At 43.2% G+C, this 9,638-nt stretch overlaps 1 pseudogene; it reads right to left on the bottom strand.

The window, feature by feature from the left end:
* Positions 1–7,033: 7,033 nt before the first annotated feature.
* LOC127214566 (aconitate hydratase, mitochondrial-like) lies at positions 7,034–9,362 on the bottom strand (annotated as a pseudogene).
* Positions 9,363–9,638: the final 276 nt, after the last annotated feature.

A 9,638-nucleotide genomic window follows, 5' to 3' on the forward strand; every position in this document is an offset into this window, starting at 1 on the left:
CTTTCCTGTAACTCTCTATCCTTGCTTCCTGTCCTCCCAGTTTGCTCAGGGGATGTCACTTTCCCCTTCTCCCTGGGAGCATGTATATCTGATTTAGGGTCCTCCTTGTTTCCTTTCTTTTCTGGCAGTGTGGATAGCAGGCTGGTAATCATTTGCTCTATGTCTAATATATATGAAGGAGCACATACCATGTTTGTCTTTTTGTGACTGGGTTCTTCTAGTATGATACATTTGCCTATGAATTTCAAGAATCGTTTCTTTTTTTTTTTTTTTTTTTTTCCTGAGTAATACTACATTGTAGAAATGTTCCACATTTTCTCCATCCATTCTTCAGCTGAGGTGCATTTCTGTTGTTTCCAGGTTCTGGCTTTTACAAGTAATGCTGGGATGCAAAGTTCTTCTATTCCACAAGAGACAGGAGAAGGAGCCAAGGTCAGTCACAGTGACCTCTTACCATAACATTGTTACAAGTGGGATGTGGAATTCATTTGCATTACCAATCCAGGGATTCTTGTGTCATGCTTGACCTCAATTGGCCCTGTGCAATAACTTGAAGAAACAAGAACTTGATGTTCATTGGAATTCCCATTATTATGCATGCAGACATACCAGGAAGTAACCAGAATCAAAGTCAGAGAGCTGCATGCACAGAGATGGGGGAACATTACTGAATCAGGATTTCATACTTGGGATCTGAGGACCAGCTGTACCCTGTATTCCATGGCTGAACTTGGATCATCACTTTCCTTCCCTTGTATACTAGGGGAACACCTGAAGTGCAGTATCTCTAGAATGACTCTATCTGCTTTCGGCCAACAACACAGCAGAAGTCAATTCAGGTCAGTTTTCTGCAACAGAAGTAAAGCAGGATAGACAGCCTTTGAGAATCTGCTTAAACATCAAGAATCCTACATGTGATCAGGAGATGGTGAGTTTGCCACCTGCCTTCCTCAGCTTAGTGCCCTGTAGAAAAGATGACAGTGGTGACAGGGACAGGGATAACAGTGTCCTCATAAGACCCCTTGGAGGCATGCTGCCACTGACTTCCACAATGGATATGGATTCCTTCCTCTCCTGGCTCTCCCTGTCTCCCTCATTCTCATTTTCTCTCTCACTCTTTCATTCTCTTACTCTTCTTGTCCCTCTTCCTCACCCTGTCCCTGCCTCCTCACTCTGACCATGCCTCTCTGTCTCTCACTGTTTTTAGGAGACAGGGTACTCTATGTAGCCCAAACTACCCTGAAACTGCCTCTGTAGACCAGGATCACCTGGATATCAGAGATCTGCCCATCAGTGACCACTTTTCCAGTGCTGGGGTTAAAATTTTGTAAAGCCACCACCCAGGTGTAATTCATGTATAAAAACTTCTAAGGCTTTTGGTTAGGACTCTGACTCTACAGGGAGGAGCAGTGTGTACATGCATTCTATGCTGGTGCCAAAGAAATCCCCAGAATAGAAAGCCAAATAGCCAAACTAACCCAACAAACAGTGACAGCTATCATTGGCCTAGAGTGCTCCAAGTTAGAGTCAGGGGACATTTCCAAGTATGGTATGGGATAGACACTGTGCCTAGGCTCTAAAGGTAATGGTGCTGTGTTCTTGGTTTCAGACAGCTCCTCAGTCACCAAACCCTAGGGTACCCTCTAGCACTTTCAGGCCTAGTGAGTAAATTGGACCTGCAAAACATGTAAAACTATTAATGGTGAAACCCTCAATTTTTTTTCTCGATGAGAAAGTGTAACCCCCATTCCCATCCCATCTTGCAACAGGAAGGTTGCCTCACATTAATTTGCTGGACCCCACTGAGAATTCAGGAATTCACTGTCAAACATGAACTGAGCAACACTATAGTGTTTGTTCTTTGCTTCTACACTCCACAGTTAAGTCATTTTGAGAGTTCATTGCAAAGAGGGGTGACTCTTTTGGTTACCACGCTCACTCCCTTATCCCCTTTTAATTCCAGAACACTCTGTAGAGATGTGGTTAATTTTTATAACCTCTGGATTGCCCAGATCAGAAGAGGCATTCCAGTTCTTGAAAGATGATTGTCTTAAAGAGTTCAGATTCGTTGACTGGACACATTTGTACATCTTCATTTCTTGGGGTTTAACAAATGCATTACACCCTTGCCTTCTTAAGTTTTGGGTGGATTCATTCCACTGAATTTTGTTGACTGTATTTATGCTGTGATGATAATTCTGTTTTAGTTCCCAAATGAAACTAGGTTATGTATCCTATCATTCATATTGAAACAGAATGATGATGCCAACCATGCCATTTCATGTTCATATTAGTTGTTTCTCTTTGGCATCTCTTAAAGTTCAAAGTTTTCTTTGGGAAATAGTACAAAGGTTATTTTGCTTTGTTTCTGTGTGAATAACCTACAAAAGCATTGCCTAGGTTTTCTGGTTTGTTTGACTTTTCTATACTTGAAATCCATCTTTATTTACCTGATGAAGCCAAGGGAAAGTATTCTTAAGTCAAAGGAATCCAGGACCCACAATTCATTTGCTTAATTTTCCTTTCCTGGGTTTGTGTGGGATGGGACAGGAGGTTGACAGAAATTGGAAAGTAAAAGAGTGTTACATAGTTGCCTACAAAATCCAGAGACCAGCATAACAGTTGATTTCCTTCCCTGGACTATGATAACATGTAAAACCACATGCTTTTGTTTTTAGGGTTTATTATTATTTAACTTGCTGCACTGAATGGAAACAATATGTCCTGTAAATGATCTTTCCTAGAAATTTTCCTCCTTAAGGACTATAATGGGAAGTATTTTCCTATATATTGTCTTTGCTAGAAAAGTCTCTACATATTTGTGTAGGCTGGCTTTGAACTCAAGGCTTACCTGCCTAGGATTCTTTTGGTCTACATTATACGTTTCTATCAATTTTCCCTGCTTTAAAAACTTCAATTTGTTGATCTTTTTTCATGAATATAAGAGTGTTCAGATGTGAACATCCATAACAGACAGTAGGTTACAATCTGTCCCTTACACTACCCCTTGTTGAGATTAAACTCATGAATGAATAGTTCATTCATAGCTGTTCTCAGTACTTTATTATGAAGTTGAATGGACAATATCTTAGAAGAAATGTACTTTGTACTTACATAAATTTGAATTCAGATCCTTGCTTTTTCTTTGTCTGGTTTTGAAGCCTTGAGTATCTTAATTAAACGCTGAGCTCTTTTTGTTTGTTTCTTTAATTTTTTTTATTTCTTATAAGGGTTAATAGCATTGCATGCTTTTAGAAATTCATCAAACAGTAAGGAACTTAGTAAACTGTCTGATATTGTTTCCTGGTGGCCTAAATGATAATTTTGATGCATGATACATGGATTTTTAAAGTGTTTTAAAAATGATGTTTCTGTAGATATGATGACTCAGTCAATAAAGACACTTGCCCCCAAGCCTGATTACCCAAGTTCAGCCTCCAGAAATGCACAGAGTAGAAGGAGAGAACCAACTCCTGAAAGCTGTCCTCTGACCTCCACATTCACACTATGACACTGATCCCCCATGCTAAACTCAAAGATGAATATTAGAATTTCAAAAGAAGTCATTTGGACAGAAGGATGATGGAAAAGATACTGTTTCGTCACCTGTCAGTTGTCTTCTTGGTGGGACTCCAGTGGAACAGTGGCATAGTGTTTCTCACTTGAGACCAAAAATACAATAAGTATATACTGTATTCTAGAGGCTACTAAATAAAATTTTAGCCTCTGTCTTTTGGCATTCTAATTATTCACCTGTATGATAAGTTGTTTGTATTATTTAGAATTTCAGTTCAATTTTAATATCAGAAAATTAATGTTATAAAACTATTATTATAAATTTTATACTTTCATTGAGGGTCTAATTTACATGCAAACAATTCATGGTTTGTGCATATAGTTAAATGGAAGATAATTTGCCTATGGGACACAAAGCCCATGGTTTGATACTTCCCACCAAAACACATAGGCACATCTGTACATATCCACACAGTAAGCTTTGCATCTTGGTGGTTTTAGCAAATATTAAATTGGATAGTCATTATTCCATACTGGGAGTACATTGATTCAGCTCAAAATTTCTCATTCTTGTCTTCCCTTCTCCCTTTCAATCACTAACATGATTTCTAACACTGAAGCATTGCCTTTTCTAAACTAGCATATAGATTAAAATAGGTAGGTAATAGGTAGGCTCCTAGGTCTGGACTTTGCCCTCTCCCTCTGAGCCTAATGTTATTGAGATCTGTCCATTTTGATTCAGTCAATGGACCATTCCTTAGGAGAATTGCATCATATGGATATATGAATGGTTATTTATGTTAATCAGAGTCAATCATAAGTTAAGCTGCTGTTAAAAAGTCTTAGTGTGTGTAGGAATATGTTTGGGGCTAGCAAGATTATTCAGCATGTAAAGGCAATTTTTAATGAGTCTGATGACTTGAGTTTGATAACATGGATCCATATTGTGGTGTGAGAGAACCATCTGCTTCAAGATGTTCTCTGAGCTCCACACATACACAATGGCTTGAATGTACACACACACACACACACACACACACACACACACACACACACAGAGAGAGAGAGAGAGAGAGAGAGAGAGAAAGAGAGAGAGAGAGAGAGACTCACACACACACACACACAGAGACTCACACACACACACCATGTGATATAATTTCCTTTTTTACCTTATCATAAATTTTTATATAAATGATAAACAATCCCTCTCCCTCCTATCCTCCCATGTCCACTACTGAACCCCCATCCCACCCCCTATCCACTTTCCAGGAAGGATGAGGTCTTCCTTGGGGAATCTTCAAAGTCTGTCACATAATTTGGGGCAGGGCCTGCATCCACACTGGTGTATCTAGGCTGAGAGAATATACTTTTGTGGGGGAATGAGCTCCCAAAGCCCATTGTGCACTAGGAATAAATTCTGGTTCCATTGCCAGTGGCTCCGTAGACTGCCCAGGTCACCCAAGTGACACTCATGCTCAGGGGATCTGGATCAGTCCTGTGGGGTCTGTGAACTCCCATTTGCTCAGGTCAACTGTTTCTTTGGGTTTCTCCAGATGGGTCTTGACCCCTGTGCTCATCACTCCTCCCTCTCTAGAACTAGATTTCCATTGTCCAGCTCAATGCATAGCTTTGGATCTCTGTTTTTTCTTCCATCAGTTACTGGATCAAGGCTTTAGGAAGCCATTTTATGTAGTCATCAATCTCATTTTATGGAAAGGGCTCCTTTAATTTGAACTGGTCCCTATTGCTTAGATTCTTATGTGAGGTCATCCTTGTGAATCTATGGACATTTCCCTAGTGCCAGGTTTATCTTTACACCTATAGTAACTCCCTCTATTAAGGTACCTCTTTGCTTACTCTCCTCTATTATTCCCCCTTCTCAACCTTCCTGATCCCTCATGTTCCCTAGTCCATTGCTTGGTGGAATAAAAGTTTGTGATTGATGTTACAGGAATTCCTAGCCTAATTTCCAAAATGTGTTATTCCTGTCCACTGACAGCAACAGTATGTCCCTGTTTCTATTGCTTTACATTCCAGCCTACACTCTGTACTATTTGAACTTACTTTAGCTGTACTGGGGGACAGTTATTTATATTTCTTTGTATTTAATGTTTTTAAAAATGTATGTGTGCTTGAGCTGAACTGGAATCCAGATGCAGAGAGGGAGGACAAGACCAGGCTACAGAAACCCACAGAGACAGCTGACCTGAACAAGGGGGAGTTAATGGGCCCCCAAACTGATAGATGGTAATCAATCATTGGACTGACTCAGACCCCTGAACATAGATCTCAGTTACAAGACCTGGGCAGTCTAAGGGACCTCTGACATTGAAACCAGAATGTATCCATGGTGCACAAAAGGACTTTCGGGGCACATTCCCCATGGAGAGATAGTCACTTAACTTAGAAGCAGGAGAGAAGGCATAGTCCCTACTCCAAATGACGTGACAGATTTTGTAGACCCCTCCTGGAAGATCTTATCCTCCCTGTGAATTTTGGGGGAGAATGGGATGGGAGGGTGGTCTGGGGGCATGAAAGAGCTGGAAAGAGGGAGAGATGGAGGGATGGAAGGAGGGGAAGAGGGAAGAAGGGAAGGAGGGAGAGGAAACTGGGATCGATATGTAAAATGAGAATAATAAAAATGAAATAAATAAAAATATTTTTTAAAATGTGTGTGTGCATGGCATGTGTATGCAAGAACCCACAAGGCCAGAAGATGACATCAGATCCCCAGGAGCTAGAGTTAACAGGCAGTTGTGAGCTGCCTTATGTAGGTTTCTTCTGAAGAGCAGTAGGCATCACTAACCAGGGAAACAATCTTTCCAACCTCTTCCTTTATAGTTTTCCTGTTGAATGGCCCTGATGGGCCTGCTATTTAATGCATATTTCGTATTTCTGCTGTTTAGTTTTTCAAGGCGCGGTTTCACTGTGTCCTGTAGCCCTGTCTGTCCTGGATCTCACTATGTAGAACAGGCTGACCTGAAACTCACAGAGATCCAGCAGCCTTTGGTGACTGTTTGCTTGAATTCAAGGCATTCACCAACTTTACCAGCCTAAAGAAAACTTTTTAACTATGAATATTTGAGTTTTTTACGTCCTCTTGTACAAATTTTGATTATTTCATTAGATTTACTATTTCTTTTCTTTCTTTTTTTTTTTTTTTTTTTTTTTGTCAATGAATTTGGATTTTTGTTTTCTTGTAAGAACAAAAGGTTCTCTAAAATCCTTAAGCCACCAGTGAAATGATCAGGCAGAATGAAAACTTTTAGAGGGAGTGCAGGTGCATGTACTGTTGAAGGAAGAACCAAACTGAGAAGGAAGGCAGGGGCTGGGACATAATCTCAAGTGCTCTCCATGGTGGATCACTCAGTGGGCTGAGGATGGGGAGAACAGGAAGCAGATCTGGTCGGCATAGAATGCCATGCTGGACAGACCAGCTATGGCTTTTGATGTACATGGACCTGTACTTCTCACACCCAGCAGGGTCCAGAGTGGGACATGACAGCCAGGACCTTCCTTATTGCTACAGCTCCTTCATCCTGTTTAGGGCACTGCCTGCATGGAACCACTGGATCTGAGTCTCGTTGAAGGTGTGGTTCAGGAGGATGGTTTCCTGTGTCCCATTAGGGTGCTTGATGATGCATTTCAGGGGCTTGCCAGGGGCAAAGTCCTTCAGGCCTTGAATGGTCAGCTTGTCCACTGGATGGATCTTGTTGTAGTCAGAGGGGTCAGCAAAGGTGAGAGGCAACAAGCCCTGCTTCTTTAGATTAGTTTCATGTATCCTGGCAAAGCTCTTGGTGATGATGGCCCAGCCTCCAATGTGGTGAGGCTCCAGTGCTCCATGTTCCCGGCTCGAGCCCTCACTATAGTTCTCGCCTCTAATCGCCACCCACCTGATGCCATGTTTCTTGTAGTAGCGAGCAGTGTCAGGGACAGGGCCAAACTCCTGGGTGACAGCATTGCGCACAGAGTTGGCCCTGCCATTTTCAATGTTGATGGCACCAATGAGCGGGTTATTAGAGATGTCCAGATGTCCATGGAACTTGAGCCAGGGGCCAGCAGAAGAAATGTGGTCAGTGGTGCACTTCCCTTTGACCTTGATGAGGATTTGCAGATCCTCCAGATATTTGCCATCCCACTTGTCAAAAGGCTCCAAGAGCTGCAGGCACTGGCTGGTAGGGCTCATGTCTACCTGCTGCCTACACTGTCCTTGAGGGGGGATGCTGGTAGGTGTCCTGCCCTGGGTCAAAGTCTGATCGGGGGAGCTCATCTGCATCTGGAGCTTTCAACTTGAACTTCTTGCCGTCCTTGCCTGTCAAGAAGTCGGTTTCTGGGTTGAACTTAAGGGTTCCCGCAATGGCCAGGGCTGTGACAATCTCTGGGGCCGTGACAAAGGCATGGGTCTCAGGATTTGCATCATTTCGGCCTGTGAAGTTCCTGTTGTAGGAAGTGACAATTGTATTCTTCTCCCAGTTATTGATGTCTTTCCTGTCCCACTGGCCCTTGCAAGGGCCATAGGCATTGGCCAAAACAATGCCACCCACATCCCTCAGGATCGGTGCATAGCCAGACCGCTCAATGGTGGCTCAGATCTGCTCAGAGCCTGGTGTGATGGTGAACTTGGACTTGCACTTGAGTCCATGGGCCAGTGCCTGCTTGACTACAGCTGCTGAACGACCCATGTCCTCATAGTTTGAATTGGTGCAACTGCCAATCAAACCTACTCTGATGTCCAGAGGCCAGCCTTCCTTCTCTGCAACAGTGCCCACTTCTGCTACTGGGTGAGCCAAGTCAGGGGTAAAGGGTCCATTGATATGCGGCTTTAGCTCATTGAGGTTAATTTCAATCACTTGGTCATACTGGCAGCCAGGGTCAGGCACTAGGTGAATTCTTCAGCTAGATTGGCAATGTCTGCTCGACCTGTCTTGCTCAGGTACATCTTCATCGTGTGGCTGTATGGGAACACTGATGTGGTGGCCCCAATTTCTGCACCCATGTTGCAGATCATTGCTATGCCAGTGCAGAAGATGGAGTAGACACCAGGCCCATGGTATTCCACAATGGCACCAGTGCCACCTTTCACCGTCAGGATTCCTGCTACTTTCAGGACCACATCTTTGGGTGAGGTCCAACCAGAGAGGGAGCCTTTCAGCTTCACACCAATCAGCTTGGGACACTTCAGCTCCCAGGGGATCCCAGCCATGACATCCATGGCATCAGCACCCCCTACTCCAATGCAGATGCCTCCTAGGCCACCAACATTGGGGGTATGGGAGTCAGTACCAATCACAAGAAGTCAAGGGTATGCACAGTTTTCTAGAATGATCTGGTGAATGATTCCAGATCCAGGCCTCCAGAAGCCCACACCATACTTGGCACCTGCAGTTGCCAGGAAATTATACACTTCCTGGTTTATGTCCTTGGCCCTGTGCAGGTCTTTCTCACCCCCTAGTTGGGCCACAATCAGATTGCCCCAGTGTATAGTTGATGGCATGGCCACCTTGGGCAGCCCACTGCTAATGAACTGTAGCATAGCCATCTGTTGCATCCTGCATGGCCACCTGGTCCGGCCGTAGACGAAGCTATGTCTTTCCCCGCTTGATCTCCTGGTTGGCTGGGTCATCCAGATATCCATACACAATCTTGTCTGAGAGAGTCAGAGGCCGGTTCAACCGTTTGTAGACAATGTTAATGTTCTTCTGTAGCAGGTCATATCGGATGTATTCATTGGGCTCAAAGTGGTTCATGGCCACCTTGGCCCGCTGGCACAGGACAGAGGCCACATGGTATTGCTGTACATACAGGGCCTTCTGTAACAGGGTCACCAGTAGGCTATAAGGCGCCATTTTGTGCACTGACAAAGATGAGGCATCTAGATTTACTATTTCATACAAAGTATTTATACTAATACTTTGTTATCCTTCCAGTGGTTTTCCCTCTTGAATTCATGGTCCTGTTAGGTAGCTATTAATCCTTCTTATCTGGGCAGTTAGAGATTTGATGATACTAATGCCCAGCTTTTTTGAATGCTGAAATTAGCTTCATGAAACACTGAGTGCTGTCCATTCCCATTTTTACTTGCTGGTTTTGGTTTATGTGCTTTTTCTTGAATTTTTTCCTGT

The sequence above is a fragment of the Phodopus roborovskii genome, unplaced genomic scaffold, assembly GCF_943737965.1.
Source record: "Phodopus roborovskii unplaced genomic scaffold, PHOROB, whole genome shotgun sequence".
Classification (NCBI taxonomy): domain Eukaryota; kingdom Metazoa; phylum Chordata; class Mammalia; order Rodentia; family Cricetidae; genus Phodopus; species Phodopus roborovskii.